At 39.8% G+C, this 15,956-nt stretch overlaps 1 long non-coding RNA gene across 1 annotated transcript; it reads left to right on the forward strand.

Moving 5' to 3' along the window:
- On the forward strand, positions 4,162-9,292 carry LOC109231691. The gene is made up of 2 exons (XR_002068823.1): positions 4,162-4,265; positions 9,071-9,292. It is a non-coding gene; the product is annotated as an uncharacterized LOC109231691 (long non-coding RNA).

A 15,956-nucleotide genomic window follows, 5' to 3' on the forward strand; every position in this document is an offset into this window, starting at 1 on the left:
TTGAGAAAATGTTTAAAAGCTTAGAGAAAACACTGATATAAAACGTATCTAAAAGAATCGGAAAAACCTCGAAGGTTTAGGGTTTCAAAAGAACCCAGGTGATGAGAAAGGCTTGGAAAGTCATTGATCTGAGCCGGAGAAGTCGAGATCAGGCTCGAATGACCATGGCTGGCCGGAGCGAGGTCGAAGACGGCCATAGAACTCGAATCAAACAAAGTCTGGGCCAAGCTTCTTCAAGGTTAGGCCTTGGAACCACAGTAACCAGGCGTGTAGGAGTTATGGGAGGCCAGTATTGGACTTCAATGGCCTTGGAAGTCATGGATTCCGGTGGTTTTAGGGTGGAAGTGGAGGGAGGCGGCTAGGGTTTCTGAGGGAGCTTCGAGAGAGAATTGAGAGAAGGGGAGGAATTCAAGGGAGGCTACAGAAGGGAAATGATTAGGTTTAGGGGTTAGGTCGGGTTAAAAAAGGAAGGGGCAAATATGAGTCGTTGATCTAAGTGATCAACGGCTAGGATTAAAAGGAGAGTCCGGGCGGGTTATTTAAAAGGGTCGTGGGTCGGGTAGATTAGGTAATTGGGTTGGGTAATTGGGTTTAATTAGAGATTCAAATCCGGCTAAAATTAAAATGCAAATGGGCTATCATTTAAATAGCCATTTTTCCCTCATTTATTTTATAAAAATAGTAAAATAATTTCTGAAAATAAATTAAAGGTACTAAAATGATTAATAATACGTAATTATCAAATTAAAAATACTGGAGTCAATTTTATAACTATAAATACAATTAAATCTTAAAAGAGACCAGTATTGCAATTACATGCAATTTAACTTAAAACATACCAAGCAAATTTATAAAATATGCAAAAATTATGTTGGCTATGTTTTAGTGTAAATATGAGAATCCAATAAATGAATTACTAAAATGATAATTTTGGGAATAATTATTGGGTTTTTCTTTATAAAATAAGGCAATAAATTGATTTAAAAATCTTTCAAAAATTAGGGAAAATAATAAAATATTGGGACATACTTATATATGCATATACATGCTATTTTGAAGGTATTTTGCATATTAAAAAAATACAGGGAAAAATTGGGTATCGACAAGATCTCCCGGAATACCGTTTCGTAGTCACAAAGTAAATATGCAGGGGGATCTCCCGGGATACCGTCCCGTAGTCCCAAAGTAAATACACAACTCAAACAATGGAAATAACAACTACAACACGAAATCCTGCAGTTTAGACTAAGTACAAGTCAAAGAAGAAGCAGGAAATCCACTAAGCATGCTGCACAGAGTTCAGATAAGCATTTAAGACACGCATACATGCTATTCTAGGCTAAATAGGATAACTACACATGCTGGTATAACTCAAATAAGAAGGAACATGTTATTACTCAGTGATTATCTGATTTTACAACAAATAGCTCATGTACGCACTCGTCACCTCATGTACACGACGCTTACATATCACAATAGTACCAAATCCTAAGGGGAGTTCCCCCACATAAGGTTAGGCAAGCCACTTACCTTGAACCAAGCTCAATCAATCGGTAACAATGGCTTTTCCACGAATATCCGACTCCGAATGGCCCAAATCCAGCCGAAAGAAATTACACACCGTAAATATAAGTATAAGAAACTAATCTAATTAATAAAATCAAGGCTTAAGCAAGAAATTAGAAAATCGCCCCAAAAAGTCGACCCAGGCCCACGTCTCGGAACCGGGTAAAAGTCACAAAATATGAACACCCATTCACTCATGAGTTCACTCGTACCAAAATATCCAAATTCGATATCAAAATCTCAATCAAAATCCAAAAACATAGATGAAGAACTTCTTCCCAATTTTCCCAAATTTTCAACCCAAATCCGAAATTAAAAGATGGAATTAATGATAGATTAGTAGGATATAACCAAAATCAAGTGTAGAATCATTACCCAATCGATGTCTCTGAAAATCCCTCAAAATCTCGTCCAAATCCGAGCTCTCAAACTCAAGTTCTGATAAAAATGGCCAAACCCTCGATTTTGAAATGTTATATTTTGCCCAGGTGAATCCTTCTTCGCAAACGCGGCCAAATCCTCGCGTTCGCGTAGACCACTCTGCCTGCCTCTCGATTTAACACTACGCGAATGCGACCTCTGCTTTGCGAACGCGAATCTTTACAAACTCCACTCTTCGTGAAGTGACCCCTACCACGCGAACGCATAGACCAAATGGCTGGGGTCCCCAGCTGCCTCACTCCTCTTCGCTAACGTGTTCCACTTCTCGCGTTCGCGATGCCTTCACTGACCAAACCTTCGCGAACGCAGGCTCCTCTTCGCAAACGCGAAGAACAAACTTCTATCAGCCTCCAAGAACACCTTGCGAACGCGAGACCTCCCTCGCGAACGCATAAGAGGAAACCAGATAAATCATACCAGCAGATAGTAGCCAACAACTTAAGTCCAAAAATGATCCGTTAACCACCCGAAACTCACCCGAGGTCCCCGGAAACATACCAACAAGTCCCAAAATATCATATGAACTTTGTCAAATCCTCAAATCACCTCAAACAACAACAAAAACATGAATTACACACGGATTCAAGCCTAATGAACTTTGAAATTTTAAATTCTACAAACGACGTCAAAACCTATCAAATCACATCGGATTGACCTCAAATTTTGTACACAAGTCATACATGACTCCACGAACCTACTCCAAATTCCGAAAATCCAATCCGACTCCGATATCAAAAAGTCCACTACTGATCAAAATATCCAAAAATTTGACTTTCGCCATTTCAAGCCTATATCAGCTACATACCTCCAAAACACAATCCGGACACGCCCCTAAGCCCAAAATAAACCAACGGAGCTAACGGAATCGACGGAACTCCATTTCAGAGTCGTCTTCACACAGCTCTGACTACAGTCAAAATTCTAAGACTTAAGCTTCCGTTTAGAGACTAAGTGTCCCAAAACACTCGGAACCAAAAGAAAAACCTCCCGGCAAGTCACATAAGTAGAAAAAGATATGGGGGAAGCACTTAGTAGGGGATCAGGGCTATTACTCTCAAACCGACCTGTCGGGTCGTTACATCCTCCCCCTCTAAAACAATCGTTCATCCTCGAACAAGCATAAAGACATACCTGAAGTGGTGAAAAGATGAGGATAACGGCTGCGCTTATCATGCTCGGTCTCCCAAGTCGCCTCCTCGATTGACTGACCCCTCTACTGAACCTTCACTGAGCAATGTTCTTTGACCTCAATTTTCAAACCTGCCTGTCCAAAATAGCCACCGGCTTCTCAACATAAGATAGACCCTTGTCCAACTAGGCTAAACTGAAATCTAACACATAAGACAGATTACCGTGATACTTCTGGAGCATAGAAACATGGAATACCGGATGAACCCCTGCTACACTGGGAGGCAAGGCAAGATCATAAACAACCTCCCCAACTCGCCGCAACACCTCGAATGGACCAATAAACCTTAGGCTCAGCTTGCCCTTATTTCCGAACCTTATAACGCCATTCATAGGTGAAACCCGAAGCAAGACCCGCTCTCCAACTATGAATGCAACATCATAAGCTTTCCGATCTACATAACTCTTTTGTCTAGACTGGGGTGTGCGAAGTCTATCCCGAATCACCTTAACCTTCTCCAAAGCATCCTGCACCAAGTCTGTACCCAATAATCTAGCCTCGTTCAGCCCGAACGAACCCACTGGAGACCGACACCGTCTACCATACATAGCCTCATACGGTGCAATCTGAACGCTCGATTGATAACTGTTTTTGTAGGCAAACTCCGCACACTACTAGAAATTGGAGCTATGGCAACACTTTTTATTGCCACGGTCCTGTAATCGTTGTTATAGATGGTCTGTTGCAATGGTTTCAACCGTTGCGTAAGGTAATTGGTACTATCGGCACAATTTAGCACCTAAACCGTTGCAACGTGTTTGGACAACCGTAGCAATAAGTTTATCTATGGTAACGATTATATGCAATTTTAATATAAGGCAACGGTTATTAACACCCTCCATAATTTCCCCCAAAATTTGGACGGCCCGCTAAAAGAGACCCACTTCTATTATATTTTATATTTAATATTTAATAAAATAATAAAACCTAATATACGTATACACATGGAAATTACGAGGAAGCTAAGCACACAAACGCTATCTTCAAAAGTTCCGATCTCTCTCTCCCAAAAAGCCTTCATCAGTTCGCCGGAGATTACGAGGAAGACAAAGCACCATCGGCGGCACCGGTAAGCTATATTTTTCATTACGATTCCAATTGTATTCTACCATTTTTGTTTATTTTCTTTAAGATCTCAGTCACGCCTTCTATTTTCCACACTGCCTGCGCGCCGCTGGGCCTTCTGTTTTCCATTTCTAGGGCTTCATAGAAAATGAAGTTGAGTTCTATATTTGTCGAAAGATCACTTCTTTTGTCTCAATAAGAAAATGACGATTATTGTTTCTTGAATGCTAATGTTTTTATTGTTTGTGAGAGCATCGCCATTCTGAATTGGTGTTTCTCAAAATTAAGTGTAGCTGGCTTGATCCTAGGTAGGGCCATTGCGAATGTACCGAGTAATTGTTGAATGAAAAGTGAGGAACCATGAGGTTTTGCAAGTGAATTTAAAGGATGAGAATACCCAACAATTTTCATGAAATTCTACTCCTATAACATATTACTTTTCAATTGTAGAAGAATTTGCAGCTGTAGAGGAATGAGAATACCCATTCAGTTTTGCCCCATATTAGTTTTAATTTTTACTCTTTGGTTACAAACAAACGAACAATGTGAAAAAACTAAGGTGTGCATCTTTTTCCCTCATAGTAGTCGAAGAGTATGCGCCATTTTTGCTTGTATGATTCATGGAAGCTACAAGAGCTGATATTCAGCATGTCTGATAATGGTTTGACACATTTGTTTCAAGGGGGATATACCAAGTTTTTGATTTTTTGCTTTCTTCTTCTTTTGAGTTACAATCAAAATGTATGCTATATCTTTTTTTGTTTGTTTTAATTATTAATTGATTTTGAAATTTCAACAATTTACAAAGTGATGGGCATCATTTGATCCCCGGATGGCAATCATACATGTGACTGGAGTAAAAAACAATTTCTTAAGTGAAACTGAATGTGTGTTGAGGTTGAGTTTGCAGCTGTAGAAGAATTAGCAGCTACTATCAGGTTCTTGTGGGTGCTGTGTTTTGCAACTTGGTTTTTCTTTTGGTTAAGGGGTTGTGCTGGAGCTGGGAGTTCCAAAACAGGTGGGGATTTGCAATGTTGAGGCCTGAGGATTGGCCACTGTGGCTTGTTCTTGTTAAAACTGACTGCAATATTTGTTGAGGCAGCGTTCTTTGGGTGAGAGTTTGTGACTGCATTTCCTTCCTGGCAGTGGTGTCTAGCCTTAATGCATAGGTACACCTCCAGTAGAATGAGTATCATAGATACTAATACCACTAACTGGAGTCGTAACAAGCTTGTGATTTATGATGGGATAAGATATATTTTCTTTACTTCCTGCCAATTTGCACTCATCTGATTCTGAACTGTCCGTGAACTTGCTTTGTTTCTGGATTTAAGCTTCAAGTTCATCAGAAATCAGGGCATGACTTGCAAAATATTCATACATTCCTCTCGTATCCGTCTCATCATTAATCACTGCATTACCAATCTGCCGAGGAGAATAAGTACATAATTTGAATCAAGTTAAACCAAAAGACATATTAGAAGCTTTCTACTTAGGAGTAATTTAATGAGGCAGTAATTGATAGTTGTGGAATCGAGAAAAAAATTATGAATATACATCATGTTGACACTACAACATTTTGTGAACAAATGATAACTAACTTTATACTGTCAGTACCTAAACATTTATATATTGGGACTATTATATTCATACTTTACTACTATTACTTAACCTTATTGTGATTAGCTTGCACTATAATACTTATTCAATCTTTTTAATTAGTACACAGATACAAAGTGCAGCTAAGCTGTTTACAACTCTATGATCTGTTATTATTTTTACTTAAGTTCGTGTAAGTGCAATTTATGTTAAAATATATCTTCAGGAAACAACCATTCTGTCCGAGCTAACTGTAATTGGTAGCTTTCTTGAAAGTTGCCTTTCTTATTGATACCATAAGTTGTCAATGATAAGTGATATGTGAACAACTCTACAATATCTAGTCTCTTTAAGTGAGACCTTGTGACCATTATGCCATTTCTTATGCAGAGAAGATTAGTCCTTATGAGAATGACCATTCAGAGAAGGACCGGATACGCCCCTAAGTCCAATATCATCCAACAGAGCTAACGAAACCGACGGAACTCTATTCCGGAGTTGTCTTCACACAGTTCCGACTACGGTCTAAATTTTAAGACTTAAGCTTCCGTTTAGGGACTAAGTATCCCAGAACACTCCGAAACCAAAAGCAAAACCTCCCGGTAAGTCACATAAGTAGAAAAAGATACGGGGGAAGCAGTTAATAGGGGATCGAGGCTATTACTCCCAAAACGACCTGCCGAGTCGTTACAGATTTTATTTCTTGTTTTCCCAAGGATTATTACACCTAGACTATGTGATCTAAATGAGAGATTTGGGGGGTTTTTCTATGGTTTTGGAGAGTGGGAATTGGAGATCTGGTGGTCGATTTGAGATTAAATTTAGATGAAACTTATATATTTGGACTCATATTGGAATAAATATTTGGAATTTTGTAAGTTTTGTCGGATTTCTGGGTGCGGGCTCGGGTTGACCTTTTTAGTTGATTTTGTGTAATTATGTAAATGTCGAAGCTTTATTGTTTGGGGTTATTCCCTACGGCCTTATTTAATGTTATTGAGTTTTTGTTTTTGCTAAATTCTAGCTATTTGAGGTCGACACACGTGGGAAGAGAATTTTAGAGTATTGATTTGGCTTGCTTGAGGTAAGTATCTTACCTAAACATTGTTAAGGCACTAGTTTCCTGGGTTATTAGTGCTGGCTACGTGATATGGATGGTGCACATGTGAGGGGTTAAGCCCATGTGTGTGCACTAGGGTTTTTATCCATGCTTGGGGTATTGCTTAGGCTATGTTATGCCTTGAATCAATTGCTAAGCTTTATGCTATTGTGGTTCTTGTATTTGTACCCCTTTATGATCTAGTTGAATTGGAGGTTACATGTAGGATAATCTCCTGTTCAAACTTGATATTTTCTATTTTGTGTCATAATTGCTTGATTGAGCTATGGTAGTACAATTCGCATTAGGGGTGGGCATAAAATCCGAAAAACCGAATTCCGAACCGAATCGAACCGAATTAATTTGGTATTTCCATTTCGGTTTTTTGATTTATTTCGGTACAGAAATTTCGGTATTTCGATTTGGTATACGGTACTGGATTTTTGATATTTAAAAACCCATTGTCTTTTCCACTAAAATCATTTAAAGATTTCAATGACTTCTCTGCTTTAAGTTGATGATTTTTACTAGTTAGTTCTTCTATCTCATTCGAAGATGAAGCTCTTGTGCTATTATGGAGCTTCTTGAAGTAAGAATCTAAGGCTCTCAGTTGCTTCTCCTGATTGTTCAATGTAGATTTCACTATCCAAAATATTCTTCTCTGAGAACTATGTGAAAGTCGGGATTCGAAGAGGTGCATTCTTTTCTTCTCCCTATATACATGATTTATTTTAGGCAAAACTGGCTGTGGAATGCATCCCCTGCTATGAACTCTTTCCAATAATACTGTAGTGCACACCATTATATCTTTTTCAGCAATGTACTGGTTCCTTAAGGTAATACATGGTCATTCTTGCTAGTGACCTTAGATATATTTTTGTGAATTGAGAAAATGTCAACCTTTCTTGTACATAAACTTCTGCATCCAAAGAATATTTGTATCAGAACCAAATGCACTTTCATTTTGTATGATATCAACGAATTGTATGAACTACAAAGTTTATGGAAGTACACCCCATAATTTACTAAGCCTCAGTGGCTTCTCTACTTCACAAGTAGCTATTTCATTGGCATAAAAGATACTTTATCAACATGTCGAATCGTCTTCTGGTGATATTGTATTGGCTGGCTGATTATCTTTGAATAGTTGAATCAGACATCTCTTCAAACAGAACTTGGAGATAGTAAAGATTTGGTTTAAATCGAAATCGTATTGAAACTGTACCAAACCAAAATAAGAAATACCGAATCGTACCAAAATATTTTGGTACGGTATTTGGTATACACAATTGATAAGCCGAATACCGAACCGAAATTCTTAAATACCAAACTGAAGTACCGAATGCCCACCCCTACTTCGCATATGCATACACCTTAGCATGTCACTTATATCGGTCAATGAGTATGTAATTTGATATCCATTGTTCATGTACATGTATTCTCGTATATGCTTTCTATGTGATATGGACACGTGAGTTGTCCGTGCAGGGTTTAAGATATGATAGCACGTGAGTGATCATGCGGTTGTTTTATATGGCACATGAGTTGTTCGTGTAACGTAAGGATAAGGATCCATCCCCCTAGGGTCACGCTCATGTTTCTCCCTTGATGATGTACACGCAGTATGAGAAAGATTGATTAATGTTTTTTTGTTATTGCATCTTTTCTATATTTGGAATTACCTTGGATGTATATATGTTTTATTCACATATCTTCTGTATATGCTAGATCTGGAATGTATGCATGCCTCGTTATGCATATCTTCTCTGTATACTGTTTGGTTCGATTAGTGAGAGCATGGTACATATATTCTCCATGTCTACCTATGCACACGAGACTTGATCATATATGCGTATCTTTTCTATATGCTGGGTTGTTAACTGATACACGACTTAGCACATTATCTCTTTGTGCACCAATTTAGTTTTATCTGTGTTTTATGATTCAATGGTACCATTGCTATGTACTTGTGAAATTCATGAACTAAGCAAGTCATTAGCGAGTATCACTGGTAATTCTTGGCACTATTACCTCGTTGAGGTTAACTATGATACTTGTCGAGTACATGTGATCGGTTGTACTCATACTACACTCTGCACTTAACTGTGCAGATCCAAGCGTTGGAACCAGCTGAGGCCTGTCCGTAGTTGCCATAAGCTCTTGAGAGAGGAGGTAGAGTTGCATTTCGACCGCAGTCTTTGACGTATTTTTCCATTTCAGTAACTATTATTGTTATTTAAACAGTGTTTTTATTTCGTATTTTTAGAGTTGTATTTCTAGTGTTTTTATTGACTGTTCTTGGGATGTTATGTATTGACAAAGTATATTTATGACATTTGGCTTTAGATTTGTACTATTTCCGTTAATTTTATTATCTTATTCCACTATTATTAGGTTTGTCTTGCCTAGCAAGTGTGTTAGACGTCCTCATGGCCGAATTGTATTTTTGGGTCATGATAGTTGAACTGAGGTGGAGAAGGCTAACCACTTGGTGTTGTAGAAGTGGGATTTGTTATTGGAGAAGAAGGTTCAATCATCTCATTGCCATGGCTGGCAACCCCTAAAGGTTCATCATGAAAAGTAATTCCTGAAGGCAAGTGTCTGAAAGAGTCTTTCTGCAACTAGTTCTTGAAGGGAAAAACATTCTCCCTAAACATGACATCCCTGCTAACAAAGAAGATCTTGTGAGTGAGACTATAAAGTTTGTACCCCTTTTGTGTGCTGGAGTACCCCAAATGGACTGCCTCATTTAGGCCCAAACTTGTTGTAACGACCCGACCGGTCATTTTGAGCTTTTTCACTTTGCTCGGCAGTTTTCGAGCATGACTTTCCCCGTGTGATGTAATATGACTTATGTTCATTTGTTTTGGCTTTGAGGGCAGTCGGAACGAATTTTGGAAGAACAATTCTCAGTTTGAAGGTTAAAATTTGAAAGGTTTGACAAAGATTTGACTTGTTAGTAGATGACCTCAGAGTGGAATTTTTATGATTTGGTTAGCTCCGTTAGGCGATTTGGGACTTGGGAGCGCGTCCGGAATGTATTTTGGAGGTCCGTGGTAGATTTAGGCTCGAATTGGCGAAATTGGAAATTTGGCGTTTTTCAGTCGGCAGTGGAAATTTTGATATCGGGGTCGGAATGGAATTCCGGAAATTGGAGTAGGTCCGTTGTGTCATTTGTGACGTGTGTGCAAAATTTCAGGTTATTTGAACGAGGTTTGATAGACTTTTTGATCGGATTTGGAATTCGGAAGTTTTGGAATTCTGAGGTTTGAATCCGAGGGTGATTCGATGTTTTGATGTTGTTTTGAGCATTCCGAAGGTTGGAACAAGTTTGAATGATGTTATGGGGTGTGTTGGCATGTTTGGTCGGGGTCCCATGAGTCTCGGATAAGTTTCGGAAGAGTTTTTGGAAGATTTTTGCCGTTTTGAGCATAAGCATGTAATGATCCAAAGGTCCATTTTTAGTTCTAGAGATCGAAATTTGATTTCGAGACTTCCGAAATTTTGATAATGAATTATAGGAGTGATCTGGAAAGTTTGGTCTATTTCATCAAGTCGCGATTGGGTTTTTGACGCGAAACATGAGTTAATTGTTTAACGAGCGAAATGGGCATCGCACTGAGCAAATGAGCTCCAAATTGAGTTTCGATTGAAGGGCTATGTTCGTATTATTATTTGTGACTCATAGGAACAAGAATCATCGAATTCCGAGTTCGTATGGTGGAGTTAGAGCCTTTTTAGTAAAAATAAATATTGTTGGTGCAACAGGATCTGGTGCGCACCTTTAGCGACCAGATTTGGCACTTTTAACGACCAGAAATTGGCTTTTAGCGCCTAGAATCGGGTGTATTAGTGTTGTTATGTTTCTTTTGCTCATTTTGACGTTTTTTTTTGGTGAAAGAACACGGCTTGGGGCGATTTTTAAGCAAGAAATCATGAAAAATCTTGAGGTAAGTCACTTGTGATCATTTCTACTCCATAATATTAAATTATCATCGAATAATCCGACTAGATTACATGTTTTTGAGGTTTAAATTGGGATTTGGACCTAGGGATTTGAAAATAAGATTTGAAGATTTGGAGGCCGAATTGTTATCGGAATTTAGTAATTTTGATATGGTTGGACTCGTGATTGAATGTGTTGTCGGATTTTGTTAATTTTGTTGGATTTTGAGACGTGGGCTCGGGGGCCGAATTTGAGCAATTTCGAGATTCTTGATGTAAATTGGATATTTTCGAGTGAGCTTTGTTCCCTTAGCATATTTTAATGGTTATGTACTGATTGTGGCTAGATTTGGAGCATCCAGAGGTCGATTCGTGAGGGCAAAGGCATCGCGGGCTAGAGTTTAGATCGGATCGAGGTGAGTAATGATAGTAAATGATGCTCTGAGGGTTTGAAACCCCGGATTGCACATCGTAGTGCTATATTAAGGTGAGGCACACGCTTGATGATGAGCGTTGGGTCGTGCACTATTGGGGGCTGTGACTTGGTCCGTCCCGATTGATGATTTTACCGCGTATTTGACTGAAATCTATTTGTTATCATCATTATTTGGGCTGAATGCCATATTTGGGCTTCGTGCAAACTATTTGGACCCTTCAGGAATTTTTATTGATATTTCCTCACTGTTTTGACTTCAAACTTGAACTCACTCATGTTATTTTCTACTGTTTTCAAAACTCATCCATGTTCACTCAGTTTTAATACTCAAATGATATTTAAATGATGTTTTGGGCTGAGAAACACTGTTTTACTGTTGCCCGAGATGCATATGTGATTTTTGACTGAGTAAGGCCGAGGGCTTGTGTTGTGAGGATATCTTTTGGGTCGGGCTGCATGCCGCAACGGTGATACACTGATTTTGATTATGAGGCCGAGGGCCTAAGATTGTACGCCACGAGGTGGCTTGATATTGATATGAGGCCGAGAGCCTGTTTATGATGCCACGAGATGACTTCTTATTGCGCTTGGGCCGTAAGGGCCCCTTTAGGAGTCTGCACACCCCCAGTGAGCGCGGGTACCCATTGTGATGTGAGATATAGCCCGAGGGGCTGTTGTTCTATGTGATTGCCCGAGGGGCCGGTATTGTTCTGAGATATTGCCCGAGGGGCGGAGTTGTTGACATTGTGCCCGAGGGGCGAACCTTTATGTGTTTATCTGTCTTATCTACCAGTCATTTACCTGTTTAATTGTGTAATTGTGCCTGAGGGGCGGATTTTCTATGCTTATCTGTTCTAGTTGCTTGCATTCAATTGCTTAGCTGTTGAAAAGCCATTTTTGAAGAAGTTTAAACTGAGCTAAGGTGCTTATGAGATTTCACAGCTTCATTGCTTTCTTACTGGTTTTTGTACTGCTTCTATACAGCATATTGATGTACTCTTCGTGATTTCCTATCACTTAATCATTAGTTATGATTGTTACTCACTGAGTTGGAAGTACTCACTTTACTCCCTGCACCTTGTGTGCAGATTCAAGTATTTCTACACCCGGTAGCGGGTATTGGTTGAGCATAGGCAGAGTTATTGGAGTTTTAGCAAGGTAGCTGCCCGATGTCCGCAGCACTGCTTTACTACCTCTTGATGTCATTAGACTATATTTAGTATATTTTCCGGAATTCCGTTGTATTTTAGACCCTAGTAGATGCTCATGACTAGTGACACCCCGGTATCGGGCTGTGTTGGATTGTATTTAGCGAATCGTTTTGTATTGCCACTGTTTACTTTTGGATTTATATCATGTTTTAGACTTAATGCTTATTGTTTAATTGCTTAAAACTGGATTGGAAATGTGTCGGCTGGCCTTGTCTTCACGAGAGGCACCATCACGACCCGGTCCGGGTTTGAGGTCGTGACAAGTTGGTATAAGAGCCTAGATTACATAGGTATCACGAGTCATGAGCAGGTTTAGTAGAGTCCCGCGGATCGGTATGGAGACGTCTGTATTTATCCTCGGCAGGCTGCGAAACCTTTAGGAAAAAACTTCACCTTCTTGAATTCTTATCGTGCGTCCTTGATTCAGCTTGAAAAGTAACTCTTTGAATTCCTTCTACGCGTTCGTATGCGCGCATGAGCGCTCAATATCAAATGTGCATCGATGGCTTGTGATTTTCTGATTGAGGGGCGGGATGTGATCTCTGTGTGTTGATGTTGGGCCAGTCTGGGAGACTTGAGGCCAGATTGTTACCTATAGCTTGAACCCTGAGTTGTTGATTGCGTGAGCACGTGTTTCTGGATCTATATGTGCATTTGTGTCCCTATTAAGGGAAGTAATGACTGGATAGTTACGTGATGAGGGTGATGTGACGGCAAGATGTACTCATATGATTTGAAATGACGAGAAGGGTCTGCTGGAGGATAGAAGAACTATTAGGTGCTTGATTTCCATCTTGATTTGATGTATAGCCCCGAGTTATGGGCGTGTGAAGAATCTTTTCATGTTTCCTAGTTGGGAGCGAAGTAAATTTCATGTTGCGGTATGAGTTCAGACTCAGGAAGATTTAGTGAATGTGTAACGTTTATGACGGTAGAAGGTATACAGAAATGCTAGTTTGAGGCAAAGTAGGTGGGTTATCTCCTATGGAGTGTTCTGAGGTTGTGCAATCCTTATGTTGTCTGTTAGAAGATCTCATTTACAAGTGAAATATATGTGTTGCAATTCAAATTTGGGTCGCTTAAGAGAGTGGGTTTAACTATTGTGAGAGCGAATGCGAGATTTACAGAAGATTTACAGTAATAAAAGATATGTGTTTCACGAGCTTATGAAGGATTGAGTTTAATCTCACTATGGTATTATGGAAGTAATAGAGTATATGCGTTATGAGTTATTGAGTGTGTTTTGATCTATGGCTTCGAGCCAACTGGGGAGTCTGCTATTGATTAGTTGATTGCACGGTTATATGCTATGTTGGTTCCAGTGTGCGGCGTACTGGTGAATCCGTTATGGCCTACGGAGATTGAGACCGAGGATGGCTCGAGTAAAGGAAAATTCTTGGCAAGGGTTATAGTATACTTCATAGGTGTGTGAGAATATACGGAATGTCTTGAGTTGTTGTTGGTAAAGAATGCTCGGTGCATAAAGCAGGAAGTTACTTGGTTGTATTGGGATGAGGTTACATTCTGCGGTGTCGAGTGCTAATGAGGCATGGGTTGTTCAGTTCATTTAATCAGGCTAATTGTAGTTTGAGTAGAGTGGATGACTCTAGGGGATGGTTCTAATGCGTTCAAGGTTTTACATGTAATAATTGGAGCTTTTTAAGTGTATAATTTGGCTAGAAATTGAGATTTGCATTGGAGGGTGCCAAGACTTGTGTCATTAATATATCAATTATGGGATTCTATATATTAGTATTAGGAAGGTAATGGCTCCAGATTCGCGAGGAGTCTCTTCGGGGTAGGTATTTTGAACGTGGTGCTTTTGGAAACATTTAAGAGAGTATTCGGCGGGTTGTGAGCCTTAGACTGTATGGTATTATGCTTGGGTCTCGTGAGGAAAGTTTAGGTTAAGAAATTGTGATGTTATTGCAAGAAGGAGCATCAAGTTGAAGGTAAATCAAAAGGAAACTCGGATAGATGGGATAGCTTGGTAGTAGGCCGAGTCGGTATGGTAAGGATATGACTAGTTCTTTGGATGCTTACGGGGTAATGAGTTTCTACAGGTGTTTTGCAGCAATTCTCTTGGGTTTAGTGAACTGCGTAGCTCGGTCGAGTTAGAAGGATTCAATCCTGACGGTTTAGCTTTGTGCATATGGAAATTCGGAGAGCCCTTGACGGTTTCTACCGGTGAGAGATGTATATTTTCTATGAGCATGGGGAGCATGGGATGCATAGTGATTTTCTTCTAGATTGGGCTCAATGGAAAGTTCTTGGTTGGTTGAGTACATAGTTGCTTGTGGCTCGGAAGAGATATGAATTCTCACATTATCCTAGGATGGTATGGTATATGCGGTATGTTGTGGAGGATTGAGATTGCGTGTGCAAGGTTACGGTTCAGTTCTGAAAGGAAGATCATAAAAATCTTAGGCAGCGGGTAGCTTCAGATAATTAGAGAAATGAGCTTCAGATGATTAGGGAAATAATCCTCAGATGATTAAGTAAACGGTATTGCTAATTGGAGGTAATTTGACGAGGGTATATGTTTCAGAAAAAGGTAATGTGATTAAGTTGATGGTACTTCGGTAGTATTGCGGCACTTTCTTGTTAGATCGACTGCTGATATTTGAGTTTGCTTGGAGGCACAGAAAAATGTTAGACTATCTCTCGTGGAATGATTGGGTATTAGAGATGTGTTATGTACTCGAATGGCGGAATTGGGATCAGGTATGGTGATTCGTATGCCATATGGAGTTGGAGATTGAGAGTTCTCATATTCAGGCTATGTTGTGGTTGCGGGTCGTGTGTATTGGCACCGTGTGGTGACTATCGGGGTTTGGAGACCTGGGGGGATCTTTGCTGCTTGGTACGTTAGCTTTTAGATGTGATATTGGGTATGGACTGGTTGTCTCAGTGTTGTGTCATTCCGAGCTATTGCGCTAAGGTGGCGATGTTGGTTATGCCGGGGATTCCACGGATAGAGTGGGGAGGTTCGACGGATTATGTTCTTAGAAGGTTGGTGTTATATTTCGAAGACCCAGCGGATGGCTAGGAAGGATTGTTCTTCTTATTTGGGCCTTCGTGATGGATGTCAATGTAGAGACTCATACCATTGATTCGGTTTCAGTGGTGAGGGACTTTTCGGATGTGTTCTTATGGTCGGGCAAGGTTGTTGATTTCGGTATTGATTTTGATGTCGGGCACCGTATCGTATGGCACCGGTAGAGTTAAAGGAGTTGAGGGAGCATCTTCAGGGTTTCCTTGATAAGGGGTCCATTGGCAGGCCAATGTGGATGTGTGTTCTAACTTGAGTCGACTTGGTTGGCTCCGAGTTGTATTGCTGAGGGATGTGTGATTCGATTGTTATTGAGCCTATTAGTGTTCTGAGGAGATATATGAGTTACCTTT

Source organism: Nicotiana attenuata, chromosome 1, assembly GCF_001879085.1.
Source record: "Nicotiana attenuata strain UT chromosome 1, NIATTr2, whole genome shotgun sequence".
NCBI lineage: Eukaryota > Viridiplantae > Streptophyta > Magnoliopsida > Solanales > Solanaceae > Nicotiana > Nicotiana attenuata.